Source organism: Gavia stellata, chromosome 2 (genome assembly GCF_030936135.1).
Source record: "Gavia stellata isolate bGavSte3 chromosome 2, bGavSte3.hap2, whole genome shotgun sequence".
NCBI lineage: Eukaryota > Metazoa > Chordata > Aves > Gaviiformes > Gaviidae > Gavia > Gavia stellata.
The window spans coordinates 54,061,685-54,078,748 of record NC_082595.1 but is presented as its reverse complement, the minus strand read 5'-3'; the positions used below and the strand labels follow the sequence as shown (position 1 = coordinate 54,078,748).

The following is a 17,064-nucleotide window of genomic DNA, read 5'->3' as shown; positions in this document are numbered from 1 at the left end:
GTCCCCTCTGTCCTTCCCCGTCCGGCTCCCTCCCCTCCCGCAGCACGCGCGCACGTGCACACCCCCCCCCCACGTGCACAGCCACACCCACAGCCACGCCCAAGCCGCGAGGACTGGGCCGTCCTTCCTGCTCAGCACGGCCGAGGGGCCGCCTTCACCCAAAGGGCCTGAGAGGTGACGCAAGCCCGCTGAGGAGTGACACAGCTATCCTCCTTTCAGGCGTGGGAGAGGACACGGGATGACATCTTCATCTTCTTCTCGGGTTGTTTCACTGGAGGCACCTTGAGGGAGCAGCAGTGGCTTTCAGAAACAGTGTGACCATGTTGGCGTGTAGAGGTTTCCTGGAAATAGGTAGACACTACAACTAACAATTCTCCAGCTATGCATCCTCATTTGGCAGAGAGGTGAGGGATCGCACCTACCAGGTCTCCCCAGGCTAGAAAAAGAGTTTGAGTTTCATAAGTGCCTGACATTGAAAAAATAATAATTAAAAAATGATATATATGTGTGCTCTGCTAAAACAAATAACATTGCACAGGTATGGAAATGGCATGGGAGAGAGGCGAAATCCTGCATTCAACTTCAGAACTGGGCTACCTTTCCAGGGAAGAGCGTGCTCTTGAAGGGGAGAGGTTTTTTTAGCCAAAAGATTGCCGAGGAAGAATGTTCCACTTGACAGGCCTAGTTCTCGCTTCCTTAGTTCACTTTCTTTGTACAGACTTGCCAAATTGTGACATCTAGCATAGCATTGGTAAAAGCAATTATCTTATCAGTGCTGGGATTAATGAACGTTTCAGCACTGCCCGGGAGCCTTGAGGCACCCTTTTTTATGGCTTAAATATGGTGCTAGCTCGTATCTGCACAAACAGTGAATTTGTCATGCACCCAGAAGTAACCACCTATTTAAAGCGTGCACACTTGGACACAGTTGATTCATGCCAATACAAGAGACTCGGTGTTGCAAGAGTTCAAATTAACTTATTTAGCTGTATTTGGACATTTACTTTTAGCCGATTCTGTGCAAGATCCCTCTTCTTTTCACTATCAACTTCTGGGAGAACAATCACTCTGGGTATGAATGAAGTTACGGTAGGGACAATTTTTAAATTGGCTATTAACACGCCAACATTGTAATGTGGGTTTGATTCCAAACCAAAATGAATGTATTAAAGGGTATGTCAGTAAATTATTTTGTCAATACCCAGACAACTAGTGCTGCATAAAATGGTTTGCTTTCATTTTTTATTACAGTGACTTAAAATAACCTAAGTATTTTAATACATCCAGTCAAGAACTAGAGATTTTATGTAAAAAAAATAAAAAATAAAAATAAAACACAGCATGTATTGTTATGCACTTGATTTCTCTGCTGTGTGGAGAAAGCAATAAGCATTGAGAATGTTAAACATTATGCAAAATATACTTTAAAATATTTGTTTTAAAAATACTGTACCTAGTCGGTCTTTTATGCATTACTTTGTTAACCTTTTTTCTATGCAAAAGTCTTTACATATCACTAATTAAACCAAGTCCTTTTTGACTGCGTTTTATGGATGATTTGTTGCAGTTTTGGGTTTGCTCTTGGGGAATACTCGTGGACTCAAAAGTTAATTTCTGCCACTGGTAACAAACAAGCCTGTCGGCTGCTCCGTCCTCTTTGCTCCCCTTGCTCAGCCAGCAAGCCTGTCTCGTACAGCGGGCTCTGAAACAGGCTGGAAAAAGTCAGTAAAGCAGCATTGGTTTTTGGGCTTGTAAACTGGTTCTGCATTGATGGTACGCTTAATGATACAAACCCATCTGTCCATCCTGGAGAGGCCCGAAAATCGTTGGGGTTTCTAGGTTCAGCTTTCCTTCAGATCCTCACCAAGGGCCTGTGTTTAGAAGGGGGAAATTTTAACCCAGTGACGTCATTAAACATCTGGATTGAGAGAGGGTAGTTTTTACCTCCAGTTCTGGCCTTCTAATTTGCCGTTTCTCACTGAGGCAAGGGTTTGTTATTGTTTCACCTGTGATCTGCAAAGCCCATCTGTAGAAGGCGGGTAAAGCTCTGTCCAGAAGGATGAGCACAAAGTCTTACACGTCCAAAAGACACTAGAAGATTATTATGTCCAAATAACAGCTGACAAGACTGAGGCACAGAAACGGGGTGACCACCCTTGCCAGACAGACTTCATCCGTTGCTGAAATGCAGCCTCAGCTAAGTGGCTCACTCCCCATCATCCCTTTCTCCCAAATGTTAAATATGTAACCCATCCTCGCCTGCATCCGCTAGTCTCCAGCCCCAAGGTGAGGAGGGGTCGTGATTTGCCTGAACAGCATGATGTCCCACAGAGAAAATGGACAAAAGAGGGGGAAGAAGGCTCTCTACCCCTGCGCTGTAAATCATGCTTGATCTTTCAAGTTTTGTTGTTTGTGGGGAAATTAGACATTTTTTGTTTCAGGACATAAATGCTGCACTGCTGTACTGGCATGTTTAGCAGCACCCGGTTCAGGTACCGTTCACTTTCTATATGAGCAAATTCAAGAATAAAGATGACATTACTGAACTGGCAAGTAGATGAAAAAAAGTGGGCTTTATTTACATGAAAAAGAGCAGGCTGCAACCCTACTTGACTTTAAGATGTTAATTATTAACCTGCCCTCTAAGAGCCTGGTAGGAGGTCTCCCATGCATCGTATGGTGTTACAAATGGGCAGCCACTGACTTGGTTCCACCTAAGGGCTTCAGTCTAATTGATGTGCCCCAAAACATTACCATTTGTTGCCCCAAATGCGACACTGCACCTCACTCTAAAAAAAGGGAGTTTCAAAAAATATTTCTAAGAGACTGATTAGATGAAAGCGTAGTCATTTTAGCATCCTGAAACAATGCACCATGGATGGATTTGCGCAGCCTGTGTGTTTGGGCTTCTCCCATTTTTGCTCTCACGAAACAGGCCAAATTCGTGGACACTGAGTTGCTGATGTCTCCTCTCTTTTCTTGTTCTGTTTTGTTGTCTTTTGTTTTGTTTTGTTTTTTGAACTGAATCACCTGAAGCAACCAGCACACGAGGCAGGAGCTCAGCTTTCCTGCCTGTTTAGTCCTGAGCCTCTGCTGGGAATGTTACCTCTGTGACAACGGATGAAGATCTCCCAAGTGAGAAATTAATGGAGAAGCAGCATATTTTACATGTGCTCTTGGACGGACATCTGAGGGGAGGGTAATAGCTTCTGATGGTTTTGGCTGTAGCTGTGCTAACAGATCAGCGCTGAAGGAGCCTATGCAGTTTTTAAAACAGAGTAAGGGAAAGCTGTTTCCTTGGCATAACTGAGATCCAAAAGGTAGGACTCGTGGCTGTGCACGCAACCTTACTTCGGCTCTTTTCTAGCTCTATCTGCATTCAATGATGAATGGACCTGGAGGAAGAAGAAAGTTTGTAATTTATGTCATTTAGGACTTCATCACAGCACAAGAAAGCAAATCAGGCTGCTTGCTCAACAGTAAGCAGTTGGCTTTGTCTGACTTTTCAATGGGTGGGTTTGCAACCTTAAGTTCCAGTTATCAAGAGGATCAAAGGAGGTTATGCAATTTCCTAGAATGTTTTTTTTAAGAGGAAAACGGTAGAAACCGATTCTGTCACTCAGCATTAGCAGGCTCAAAACCTTAGCCCTCAGCAGTGCAAATAAAAAGCACTTAGGCTGCTGTAGCTGCGGGACTGTGTCACACAGCACCGAGAGAAGATTATTACCCTAGAGAGGAGACAGGCAATTGAGGGGCGGTGCTGCCGGTCCTCCTTCTGCTCTGATTGCAAGTGGAGGAAATCCGGCATTAGGTATTGCCCCAGAAGAAAAACCGGCTACTGTGGCCGAGGGCTGAATGCATATATTCAAAGCAGAATAATCGTATCCTGGCTGTGACTACATCTGCCTGAACAACTGCCAGGAGGTGCCAGTTCATGCTGCTGCCTCCTTAGTGTGAGCCTCCAAAAAAGTGTTTTGTTTGCAGCTATTCTGAAAGATGATACTTCAATCAGGATGTCATGAGATACGTAAAGGGCATTTACCAAAGCCTGGGGACACAGATACTGGCAAATTCTTAGGGCTATTGTAAATGAGAAGTTTCTTCTTCATAATAGAAAACAGCCACAAGCGTCTTTTCATCAGAAGATACTACATCAGAAAATACTACTGAAGTGTGAAGTGGACTGTTACCAGCTCTGTAGTCACCAGTCTCATTAGTCATCTGCTTCTATAGGCACAGATAGCCTGAGATCACACAAATGAGGACCTGAGTGATTTAATTGTCACAGGTAGTTTTGTCCAACTTTGAGAAAAGATGAAGAAATTGGTATAGCTTTGTTTGCAAACTCCATGTACCCAGCCTCATTTGTGAGGCTACTGTCTGAACCTGAGTGTAATTTTACTTAACGCTGAAATTTTTACTTGTGGTCTGTTCCTCTGCTTAACCATTTTACACAGCAAAGACTTGTGTTTTGGAAGCTAATGTGAAAAGATCTCAAAAGGGATGACCGCAGGAACACATCTGACCATGACCAGAAATAATAAGCAGAGGAGCACCAGGCAGGCAGGTCCTAGAAATGGTGGGATCTCAACTTGAGGGTAAACCCAAGCTTTCCTGATTTACAAATGAAACAAAATTTTGACAGATAATTTTCTGAAAAGAGATGTTTTGGTTTGGTTGGTGTTTTTCTGGGTTTGGTGGGTTTTTTTCCTCTAGTAGTTGCTACTATTGGAAGTTGTAAAGTGCTATTACTGTGTAAATACAATCACATAGTCAGCGTTCAGTTGCCTAAATATTTGCCATGCCCTAAGCTGGGTTCCAGCTATCACTCTGGAAGGTGCAGGTCTCCCTTGTGTCCTGTGTCTTCTCTACCAGCCCCGTGCAGATACCTGGGAAAGCCAAGGTTGCTTAAGTGGCACTAAATGTGTATGGCCAGGCAACTGAATTTCTCCTTCTCTCTCTTGCATCGTCTGTGGAGAGATAGGATGTCAAGCTTAATAATATTTTCATGTGATCTAATTTTTTCAAAGAATCGGCCTCCTTCTCACCTGAAGAAACAACAGAACAGTATCAAAATCAGTTGATGATAATGTAGTGTTATCACTTATCCATCTTGTAAAACTAAGACCAGTCAACACCTGCAATGGGCTCATTCAACACTAACTTCAGAATTTCTCTTAATGCTCTGGCTGCAGCAGTGATGGTGATTATAAGGTGATGTCAATATAATTTCTTTTTAAAGGGATATTTTTCTGCATTCGTGGTGGCAGTGCAAAGCTGGGACACAGGAATTAGGGTTGTACCCTAGAAATTAAAAAATCAGAAGCAAAAAGAAATTAATATGGAAAATAAAAGGAAATGTGTCTAGTTGAATTACTTTCATGGTCTGGAGAGACAGACTCCTTTTTTACAGCTACAGCTGTTGATATTGAATTAAAGAAAAGCTAAATGTTTTAGACGATGTTTATCTGAACAGCGCTATTACTTATTCTACAGGAAAGTCCTTCTGAGGAGTTGATTAATTATTAATATTAATATATTAATATTCTTATTAATATATCAATATTAATATTATTAATATATTAATATTAATTAATATTGCTTTCCACACAGTCCATATTCAGCATTTTTCTCTTCTACAAAGGAAAGTCTTCAGGATGAAAAAGAAAAACAAACCTTGATGCAACACTGAAGTTGTGATTGCAATTGCCTAACAACTAGGAAATTTCTAACTCTGCCCACGTCTTCATATACATTACACTGCAAGACCTCCTTCTATGGAATCAACACACTGCTCCAGGAAACAGTATATTGCTGGAAGATGTAAAGAAAAGTGGTTTACCTGTAAAAAATACCCATAGATAGTATTCTGAATTACTGTGTGGTAGGTGAAAATCTAATAAATGACTACAAGGCAATCGATAAACCTAAGGAGACAAGATTACAATTACTTAAAGGCCTACACTTTTTTTCTGCTTATTTTTGATGTAACTCTGCATGCTGTATTTTTTTTTTTTTCGTATCTCAGAAAGCCAAGTAACTTTAATTTTCTTTAGGAGAAGGACTCTCCCTCGGGGAGTTTAAAATGAAATGTTATGCATTTAAGGTACACTTTTCCAACTAGATTAACAAGATGAAGTCTCTTGTGTGTGGATAGCTCAGATAGTTTTTAATGACACTTCCCAGCACAACACTTGGGTTTAATATACAAGCCTTAAAATAAAATAACATCGTTTCTCTCCCCACACCCTCTCCCTCTGTTGCTTTCTAAACCTATTTTGGTGGAGGAGAAGGGAGTTTATTCTGTTTGGGTTTTCTTGGGCTTGTTTTCCTGAGGAGGCACCGGGGTGGCAAGGGGGAGCGGCGGTGGGGCGTGCTGGCTCCTCAGGCACGAGGAGCATCTCCTTTCCTCTGGGTAGGCATAGCCGCTTCCTCGCCTTTCCCCCCCCCCTCTTTTTGGGCAGCCGTCCCGCCAGGCAGCCGTCCCTGCCTGCTTTCCCGACAGAAAGGCAAGGCAAATGGATTGCAACCACAGCAAAAGGCTGTGGTTTCACCAGGCTGTCCCGGTCTCTCTCGCCGTGCTCTTTTCACTTCCTCGACCACAAAGGCCGAAGTGTGTGTTTTTTGAGAATTACCTCAGGTCTTCAGTCGTGATCTGCCATCACATCACTGGTGTCTGCTTCCTTCCCTCCCCCTGGTATCAAGGGTCTGATACCTGCCCAGCTACAATGAGTTTGTCCCTTCAATTTATTATTGCAGTTAGCCGGTAAAAACAGGAATCTCAAAACAAAACAAAACAAATAAAAACGTTTCTCGATGCTGCTGAAAACTGACCTTCATGTGCCGCCCTGTCCTCCTTCAAGGCCTGCTAAACCCACAAGAAAGATTCCCATTAGTAAATCACTATTGGATCATTAAACCTTTTTAAGGCAGTATGTGCCTTACCAAGAGAATGAGGATTACGACACAGCAGTGGCTGCTGCCCACTGACAATCATGGGAACCGACCTCAGTAATAAATCCATGAATTATCTGGCTCACTTTGACCGGTTCTCACGCCAGAGCAGCTCCTTTGATGTGACCGTCAAAACCCAAGGATGCCCAATAGCAGTAGCCACCAACAAAACAATAGAGAAGTAATAATTCAATATAAATATGTAAAACCTGCTTGCCTCTATGCCCAGCTTTTGCAGTGGGGCGTTTGTGTGCCTGTGGTTGAAATCAGAGACAAAAAGGGGAAATAGAGGCCTTTTTTTCCTGTGTATTACCCTTTAAGGGAAGAAATGCTGGGCATGTTAGAGAGATATTTTTTACCTAACACTGATATGCATGACTTTTTTGGCTAAGGGAGGGCTCCCTGTTGCTTTTCAAAATCAGTCTGATAGCTCGGAAACAATTTACACTTAAGGACTGATCCTGCAGAGGGACTACGGACGTTAGGCGTACGCAGCGGAACTATTCCACTTCAGTGGGACTATTCATACAAATAAAGTTACTCATGCTTTTAAGCCCCTGCAGGACCAAAACTTCAGAGGATGCATTCTCAATTGTTTAATTTGTAAAAATATTAAGTGTCAAGCTCCTTTTGATTGCTTAGACACATCCAGAAACACAGCTGTTCATTACTCTGTTTCTTGGCTGCCCACCTGTAAAGTGGGAATAGTGTTATTTACTTTCTTATCCTTGAGCTTGTCTAATTAGACCTCAGACTCCTGGGAAAAGATTGACTCCAAACTCATGTTCATCTTGTGTTCACCCCTAACTAGAGTCTCTGGCCCTTACTGTGAGCATCCAGTTAATAGCAGATAGTAGCTGTCCTGGAGCCCAGATGCTAGCGAGGGAGGCAAATTTCTGATGGCATAAGGGATGACATGGAACAAAAATGCCCTTCAAATTGTATGACCAGAGGAGAAGCAGAATTTATTAAAATTTTAACCATTCATTTTTTTACTCTTCAAGCAGGATCAGCAAACTGTAACAGACAGTAGGTACAAAAAATTTTAAGATACCTGTTTTTCAAAAGCGGTGGGGTACCTGTAAATACACCAACATGATGGGAATGAATAAGCAGAGGACACTACTTCTGGGTGTTGCAGTGCTGAGCTGTCACAGGGGAATCGCGGCTGTGCTTGGGGTGAGGTGACTCTTGCCTGCCTGCGGGCAGATGGCTGTCCGCTCCCGCTGCCTGCGGTGTGTTTATCTCGCGCTGCTGTGAGTTACCCACTCCAAGCAGCCCAGCAATGAAGTGCAGCCACCAAGAAAGCAGACGGGCTGAGGGTGATGGGCACCTCTTCTAAACTTCTGTCTTTCTGAAGAAGTGTGGCAGCACGGCATATTGCAGCGAGCGGTTGCATATTGCCTGCATTCACAGCCAGAGCTGCCAGCAGCTCCCGTCACTCTTTTCTCACCAAACACAGACTTGAGGAGGTCATGGTGGGAAGCCCAAAGGTGAGCACTTCAGAAACAGGTTTGGCATGCACACAAGGGCTCCCTGTGAGCCTGACAGCAGGCAAGGGAGTGGAGCAGGCACGGTGATAGGAGCTCGTGCTCGCCATCACATGCGCTTCACACCCTGCTTCCGCCTGCTTGCTTAAGGGGAGATGAGTGCAGTATGGTTGGAGGGATGAAAATCACCCGAGAGACTACAGCAAGATGCTCCATTTCGATTGACCTGAGGTCATTGTCCGAACAAATCTGAAGCTGAGACTTTCTACCCAGCTTCGGGTCGCGAAGGAACAAACTGAAGATTATGTACTGCAAAACTTCATCCTGTTAGAACTAGACAGGCAGTCTCTTACCTGAACAGAGGGGAAGATCATTCCTGTTTCTTTATTTTGCTGGATCTCTTGCGCAGCACTGCAGCTTACACAATACCGATTATGCCATATATGGAATACAGAGTTGTCATTTATGTCCAAAAAATCCCTTGCAAGGGACGTGGGGCCAGTTTGAGTGCATAGCCGCTCGGCGGCAGAGCTGCAGAAGGCACCCTGCCGTGGCCACGCTCCATCAGCCGCCTTGGCCTCGCCTGGGTCGTTGCTATTCCCTGTTACACGCAGCGGGCAGCATCAGCAGCCAGAGCATGTGTTGTAATATCAATTTATAGCCTGTTATTATTTTCCTGCTTTTGGAGGAAGCTGGCACCTCCTAGCTCCGTTTTCCTCCCAGCAAGACAAAGATTAGGCACAGTATAATAACATTGTCAATATAGTTTACTTAAATGTGATTAAACAAAAGAGCACATGGGAAACAAAGCATGAAAAAGCAGAAGGTAATGATTGACTGTAGCCACAAGGCAGTAATAAAAGGGGTCTAGAAAGCAGATTTTCAGCATGTAAGTGAAAAAGTTCAGGCATTTAAAAGGATCAGAGCTTTCATAATCTCATGATCAGAGCACTTCTTAATAGGACATGGCAATTGCTCCTGTAAAAGGACTTTTTGGAAAATGGTCCTTGGATAGTATTATCTGGATCTGTGCGTGGTAATTAAATCTGCATTGGACTTTTGTTACCATCACCTTAAATAAAATGCCTTGGTTTGGATAAAATAATTTCTCTTAAAACATGATTCAGTGTAAATTTTCCAGCTGTAGTTCTGAAGGGACAATCCTAGCAGGATTTGAAATGAGGCTATTACGGTTTTTTAGTTTATCTTATTGTCCAGGAGGTGTTCCATATCGAATCTGTACCTAGGAAAGAGATTTACAGTTATGTTTTAAGACAGCAGTATTTTACAGAAAGGATCTTGGGGAGAGATAATAGGAGGAGGGGAAAAAAAAGAAAAGTCTGGAGAAGGGATTATGTGCCTGAAAGCATCTTTTTTTTTTTTCTTCCTTCCATCTCCAGCAGTTTAATAAACACTTTGCCTTGTTTGTGTCCTTTGACTGCCATGGTGACAACAGCACTAATGTCATAGCACAGACTGCCCCCATGGTCCAACGGCCTTTTCAATCAGTGCAGAAGGGAACGAGACCAGACCCTTCTTGTCTCCCCGGCCAGCTGATCATGATGCCCTGGGATCCTAACCTGGGGTGAAGAAATTCTGTTTCCCTCCTTTGCCTTAGCACAGACTTTCTGCATGATCTTTACTTCAAAATCTGCAGGTGAAAAGCAGAGATGCTGCCGGCCCCTGACGGAGCGACTGTGAGGATGAACACATCCAGGGCCACCGGGTTCTTTGTCACTCTGTTAATGGCATGTATCATCGATGCATAAATGCCACAGAAGGACTGAGATGTTAAAGAATCCGAGTTATACTCCTGATAATCCTTTGTAACTTCTCTTTTTCAAATGCTACATTAAGGCTGTTTAAAAGACAGTTTGTAAAGCTTCCACGTACAGCTTTAGACTCAAGGAAACATGTTGCATATGATTTGGCTTGATAACAGCTTCATCTGTACATGAAGTTGGCTTTATCAGCAAATACAAAGTCTTCATTACTCTATAGCTCATTGGAATTAAATGGGCAGGATGTTAACCTATGGAATTAAATCTGAAACCCTCTGAGCAGGGACCGTGCTGGGAAGCGCTGGTGGGTGGTGGCAGACACGGGACCGGGGTGCCACCTCGTGGCATGTTCAGACGATATTTTTATCAATATCTCGTTGCCCTGTAGAGGGTAGCATGAAGATGTACTTGCTTATGTCCACAATAAAACAAAAAATAAGGGGATAAGCAGCCACCAGAACGTCCTGGGAACAGAATAAATCCAGTGACTGCACGACTGTATGTCCTTCAGACAGAAGGGAAATAGGAGGGCAAGTAGAAAATATGCCTTTCAAAAAAAGAAAAAAAAAAAACCTAGGAGCTTTAATCTTCTGAAGAGTCTTTTGGTTGTAAAGGTCATGCAAAATGTTGTGTTCATGCAAGATATTTCATATAAGATTGGAAAAATCTAAAGAAGTGGAATTAATGTAGGGCTATAAGTTAAAGGAGGTAGCTGAAAGAAAAGTTAATGCCAGAGATAAAAGATCAAGTTTGGATGTGAAAGCTCCTGTTCCCAAATTTTCCAGTGAAGTATAAAGAGTAAGAGTGCACAGTCTTAACCAGAAACTCAGCTGCTGGTTTAAATTGATCTATAGTTAAGGTATCGTGTTCCTTACCTTCCTTATTGCTACTGCAGTGCATTCCCGTCAACCTTTGCTGTGAGATGGAAGGCAATTGGTCAAGCTTTTGAGGAAGAACAGAAATGAACTTGTGATCCAGTATCTCAAAATATATCCCAGTTAGAAGCAAACTCAGCTGCACATTGAGAATGGGATTATTATAATAACAACAACAACAATAATAGTGATCTTATATTTGCTTGAAATACCTCTCTTCTAGCCTGAGCAGCCGTGTACCAGATGATTGCTTTTGTAATTTGCTTTTGATTGTACTGCCAGTCCTCTGCAAAATGGCCCACGTTTTCTGGGGCTTCAGCATGCCAGTGTCATGAGTTACTTGTTATTTAAAACAAAAATATCAACAAAGACTCTAGGAAAGATGCTTCTTCCACCTGTTAAAAACAAATACCCCATTCCTTCCCTCCATCATGTTAATCTAAGGCCCAGGAAACAGGGAGTCAGAAACTGCTGTAACTGTTCAGTCCATGCTGAAGGTGAACACTGATCCTGGAGTCTTTTCAACTCAAACCAAGACATCTTTGATTACAGTGGGACCTGAAGTGGTAGGAGACCAGCAAGAGGACTGGTTCCAGCATCTTGCTGGGTGGCTATTCGTCCTCTGCCTGAGGGCAAGTTTCAGGTCTGGCATTGGACTGAAAAGGGGTTGGGAAGGCCATTAAGTAGCCTCTTCAGAGACTATGCTTCCGTTCCTAGCAAAATACTAGAAACTTTTCTTTGTGTGCAAGAGCTGTTCTGGTGACTTCTTCCAGGTTTCAAAAACCTTACGTACAACTATTCTTTCTCAGATGACTCTAAGGCTGGACTCACGGTGCAAAGAGCATGCAAACATACTACCACAAAAAATGAGTTAAAACCAAAGGAAATGCTACTACTCTGCAAAAACATACCTATACCTTTTCTGGGAGACTAGTTAACACCTTAAATTCACTTTAGCTACTTCTAAAATGACCCATCATTTTCTGAGGTAGAAAACACCAACTTCCTCTACCAACTTGGTAAGGCATTTCACTGAGTCCGAAGAGAGAGGGGGAAATCTAAGAGCCCCACACAGCCATCTCAGTGCAGCTCATGTAAACTGGTAATTACAGGGGACAGTCCAAGACGAAATAATAAAATTAGGATTTCCAGGACCTTAGGAGACCTGCTGAGCTGTTCCCCTGGCCCAGTCTGAGACCCTTGATGAGATGCTTGCCCAGTCCACTCTTAACAACCTCCAGCCACAGGAATGCAATGATTCCTTCGGTTACATCCTTTGGTCCCAGTGCTTAGCTATCATGGGGCAGCTTTTCTTAACACCTAAAGGGTAAGGACAGCCCTTTTGACTGCTTTCAGCTTTAAAGCAAAGGCAATCCCATCCTTTTGCACTCCCTTGAAGCTTCCTTGTCATAAAAAATATAGTGGAGGACCTTAGCATTTCTCACGAGACGCTCCTATCTGCATTGGAGGGCAGCCCAGACTGTGGTATGCCTCTGGCACACCCTGGGAAAGGCAGCCAAAGCCATTATTTCCAGTGGTGCTTTCACATTAGGGCAAAGTACTCCTGCATAAAGCGTGGCCTGCCAGTATTAAGGAGTTATATGGGTGATGCAAGGGCCATGGCTTGCTCCTGACAGCAGGGAGGATCCCTGCTAAAGCATAATCTGCCAGGTGTGCTAGCCTCTGTTTTGCAGTCTAAGCTATTATATTAATTACTTATTATCAGTATTTCTTGGTTTACCTGCAGCAGTGTACTGGGTCTGTCTGGGATGGAGTTAATTTTCCCTGTAGCAGCCCTCGTAGTGCTGTGCTTCGTATTTGTAGCTAGAAGGGCGTTGATAACACTCCAGTGTTTTGGCTACTGCTGAGCAGTGCTCACACACCACCAAGGCTCTCCCTCCAACACTCCTCCCTCCCAAGGCCAGTAGGCTGGGGGGTGGGGGGGGAGAGTTTGGGAGGGGACACAGCCGGTACAGCTGACCCAAACTGACCAAAGGGGATATTCCCTACCATACAACTGTCCTGCTCAGCAATAATAGCTAAGAGGAGAGTGGGAGGAAGGATTAATTTCTAAGGCATTTGTCTTCCAAAGCAACTGCTACGTGTACTGGGGCCCTGTTTCCCAGAAAGTCAATGGGCATCACCTGCTGACGCAAAGTAGAGAATAAATCTTTTTTTTTTTTTTGCTTTGCTTCCATGCATGGCCTTTGCTTTCTTTCATTAAACTGCCTTTATCTCAACCCACGAGGTTTTAATCTTATTTTCTCCCGTGTCCTGCTGGGGGGCGGGTGTGAGAGAGAGCGGCTGGGTGGGCAACTGGTGGCCAGCCAAGGTCAGCCCACCACAGGCAGGCACTGCTCCAACATGAAAGAAGAGGTCCTCCCACTGCCCTCTCTCTCACCCCACAAATCATGGGCAGGGGTGGGAGGTGGGGGGCTACAGGCGAAGAAGAGCAGCTCTTCTGGAGCCCTGGATGGGGGTTTGGATGTGCCGCTGATGTGCTCTGCTACAGGACAGAGCTGGGAGCTCCTGGAGGAGGAGGGGAGGCATCCTGCTGCCGCAGGACTGGAAGAGGCTTTACCCCGTTCTCATCACCTCTCTCCCCCCCACCTGCTAGGGCACCCACACCATTTTTAGGAGCTGAGAAGGTCTGGTGAGGGCTTCATTGCAGGAGGGAGTGAGACAGATGCTAATGACAAGGAAGTATTAAAATTCCCTTTGCCCTCTCTGTTTATTGCTTTCCACCTCTGGAAGAGTATCTGGGATCTCTCTTGTCCCTCTAATCATATGCCCAACAACCCTGCATGGTGGAGGCTGTGCAAATACATTGCAAAGAGACAGCCTGTTCCTCAGGTGAGGAGACACCGTGGAGAACGGCAGCCCCTCTCCTGCCAGGAGAGGGGTGCAGGGGACAAACCCTTCCCACCTTCTCGGGGGGCCTGTGACACTCATTCAGAGGGGCGTGCACAGCAGGGACAGCTAAGGGGGCCCCTGCTGCCATGGCCCAAGGATTCATGATGGCACCAAGAGATCCTTTATCTGTGGGGGAAAAGGTCTGGGAACACCCTTAGCTGTCAGAGCAGCTGAAAAAAAAAAGGAAAAGATGGTATTTCTAAGTGCTGGGCAACATCCCTGCCTGTGCCCCTCTAGGCAGACATTGCGCAGCAGTCCTCTGCTGACTCCTAGACACCCTGTGGGTGGGTATGGGGTGTCCACAGGCACTTTTGCAAAGGGAAGACTTCCAGACAGGTTCCACACCTGGGCAGGCTTCCCCTGCTTGCTCATACCTCCACAGGGCAGTGAGACTTTGCACACTCCCCTCATGCATGACTCCTCCCAACTGCCTCTTAGAACTCGCTGCTGGGCAGCAACGCAGACGCCTGTGGATCGGACAACAGCTGGCCGGATGCTCCCTGAATTGTAAAGGCAGAAGGAGGGGATCGGAGCGAATCCCAAAAAGCAAGAGAGTTAGTCAGAGTAGGCTATTTCGCAGAGGACTGGCAAGAAGACACTGAAAAAAAGCCAGCTTCCCTGACCGGGAATCGAACCCGGGCCGCGGCGGTGAGAGCGCCGAATCCTAACCACTAGACCACCAGGGATCTGTACAATTTAACTGCAACTGCTTCCTCATGAGCTAACTCACATAACCACACCCCCCGCGCTTTACAGACCTGCACTGTTTTCTTCTTTGGGCTCCCCCTTCCGGGCAGTACCAAGTCCCGGAGGCAGCTGTGTGTAGGAAGGGACGTTCCATTCCACCCCACAGAAGGGGGGGCGGCGGCCGTGTGGGGAGGAGGGGTGGCGCCTCAAACGAGGCGGGTGAGGGGCCCTCGCCGTGGGCGGGAGGCGGGATGGCGGTGGGAGGCCAAGCGGGACAGAGCCTCCGGCCCGGCCGTCAGTCCGGCGGTGCGGGAGTGGAAGCCGCTGCGCGCCGCACAGCGCGACAGGCAAGAACTGCGCGGCCAGGGCAGAGGGCGGGTCGTTAGGAGAAAGGCGCCGGAGCGGCGGGCGGGCCGGGTCTCCCTCCTCTCGCCGAGGCTCCTCCCGCCGCCCCAGGCCGCTGGGCGGGTACCAGTCTCCAGCGGGAGCGGGGTTGAGCGGGGTTGGTTTTCCTCATTTCGTGTTCTCTGTTCACGCTGTTCTTTACAGGACAGTCTCTCTACGGGGTGTTGCTGTAACGGCTGCAGGCAGGGCCTTGTCAGCCAAGCGCTCCGCACTGCACATCCCGGCCGGCGGCTCCCGGGAGGGGAGGAACGTGCGTGCTGGTGGCGCTTTCCTCCGCTCCGCCTTCATTGCTTTTTAGGCAGGCTGTGGAAACAAAAAGGCCGCAGCTTCTCCGGTTTTCGGTATTTGGTCTGCAGGGGAGAGCCGATCAAAAGGCCTGTCTCAAGTGGAAGTCCGTGGCTCCACAGAGGGAAACCAGATTGGCTGTTCACTTGCCTTGCGCTGCCAGGGCCTTCATGCACGGTAGATACAAATCTGTGACTTTGCTTTTTTGGTAAGGTTTCTATGAGGGAAGTGAAAACTCTGACATCGCTGCAGATGACACCTGCATAAACGCTTTTTCCTCTGGCATGTTGACTTCGTGAGCAAAGTAGATCTGCGAGCTGTACTAGCAAAAAAGTAATTCTCCCTATTTAAGCACTGTCCATAATATAAGAGGGTTTGCTCTACACAAGCAAATTTCTCTAGTTCTCAAACCCTCTGCCTCTGAAACACATTATATAAGAAACGTTTTCCACGGTAAGATAGATAAGCTTCAGACTATATGCTTGTGGACTCTGCAAATATGCAATAGCTTATCTTTAAAAGCTTTAGAGTCTGAAAACAAACTTATGGAGACCACTTTTGTTCAGGGATGTACTTGGAAGGTTTGGGTGTTTGGTTTGCGTCTCACCAGAGTCCCTGTTCAGCCAATGGTTCATTTCATCCCAAACCCTTCACAGTAGCAGGCTTGAACAAAATGTGTATCTTGATTGTGATGGAGCTTTCTTTTGTCAAAATTGAGCAATTTTACTGTGCAATGAGGTAGATGATAACTTACAAAATGTGAGGTTACCATCAGGCCCTATTAGATACAGTCTGATGTCTTACATACTGGAAGAACTGCATTTCACATGTGTGTATCGATAGCAGCTTCTTTGGTAAGACCAAGGGATTTCAGGCCTTGAGGAGACAAAGCTGTGGAGCGCTGGAGGCAGAACACAACTCAGACTGAGGCACCACAGTGGCATGAGGCCACTGCAAAGAGGGGGATGTGGTTAGGTGAGAGAGGTCACCTGGCGCCAGCAGGTAATCTGTGCTCCTTGTTGAAGAGAAAGGCAAAGTGGCACCTGGTTTCCTGCAACTTGGAACCTGCAAGGAACACCAACTAAATATTAAGGTGGTTCTATACTGCAGAAACTGAGCTAGCTTTAAAGGAAGGCGTTTGTATGCTTCACTAGGTCCACAGTGTTGTGGTTAAAAGCGTAGGCTTCCCCACCCTGGGTGCTTCTCAGGAGGGTTTTGGAGGGGTACTGATTTCTGTGCTTCCGTGGCTATGATGCTAGCAACACTTGAGACAGATAGGTTAAAACTAGGCTAGGTCCACATCAGCTGCATTTGCACTGTTGAAGACGTGTGTTACAGAAGGGTCATTGCCACTGTTTGTTCTTAGAGCGCCTCTGTTGTCCCACACCTCAGAGGAAGGCAGGGGTAAGCCCCCTGATTCTTAAGCTGCCTGAGTATAGAGACAAAATATTACCTCCGACAATTTCAGGGAAGTAGCTCAGCCTGTGAAAGATGGGATCTCACGGCTGATGGCAGGGTGGGCGAACATGTTTTGTCCATACCTTAGGAAACTCTTAGATGTAGGAACAAGTAATTCTTGCTCTGTTATGCTTGACAATTAGCAAGTTATTTTCAAGATGTGTGATATATCATACTAAATTTCTATTGAGCAGTGAAAGGGTCATTGATTACAGC

General features: G+C 45.6%; 1 non-coding gene across 1 annotated transcript; it reads right to left on the bottom strand.

Moving 5' to 3' along the window:
* Positions 1-14,627: 14,627 nt before the first annotated feature.
* On the bottom strand, positions 14,628-14,699 carry TRNAE-CUC (transfer RNA glutamic acid (anticodon CUC)). The gene has a single exon. It is a non-coding gene; the product is annotated as a tRNA-Glu (tRNA).
* Positions 14,700-17,064: the final 2,365 nt, after the last annotated feature.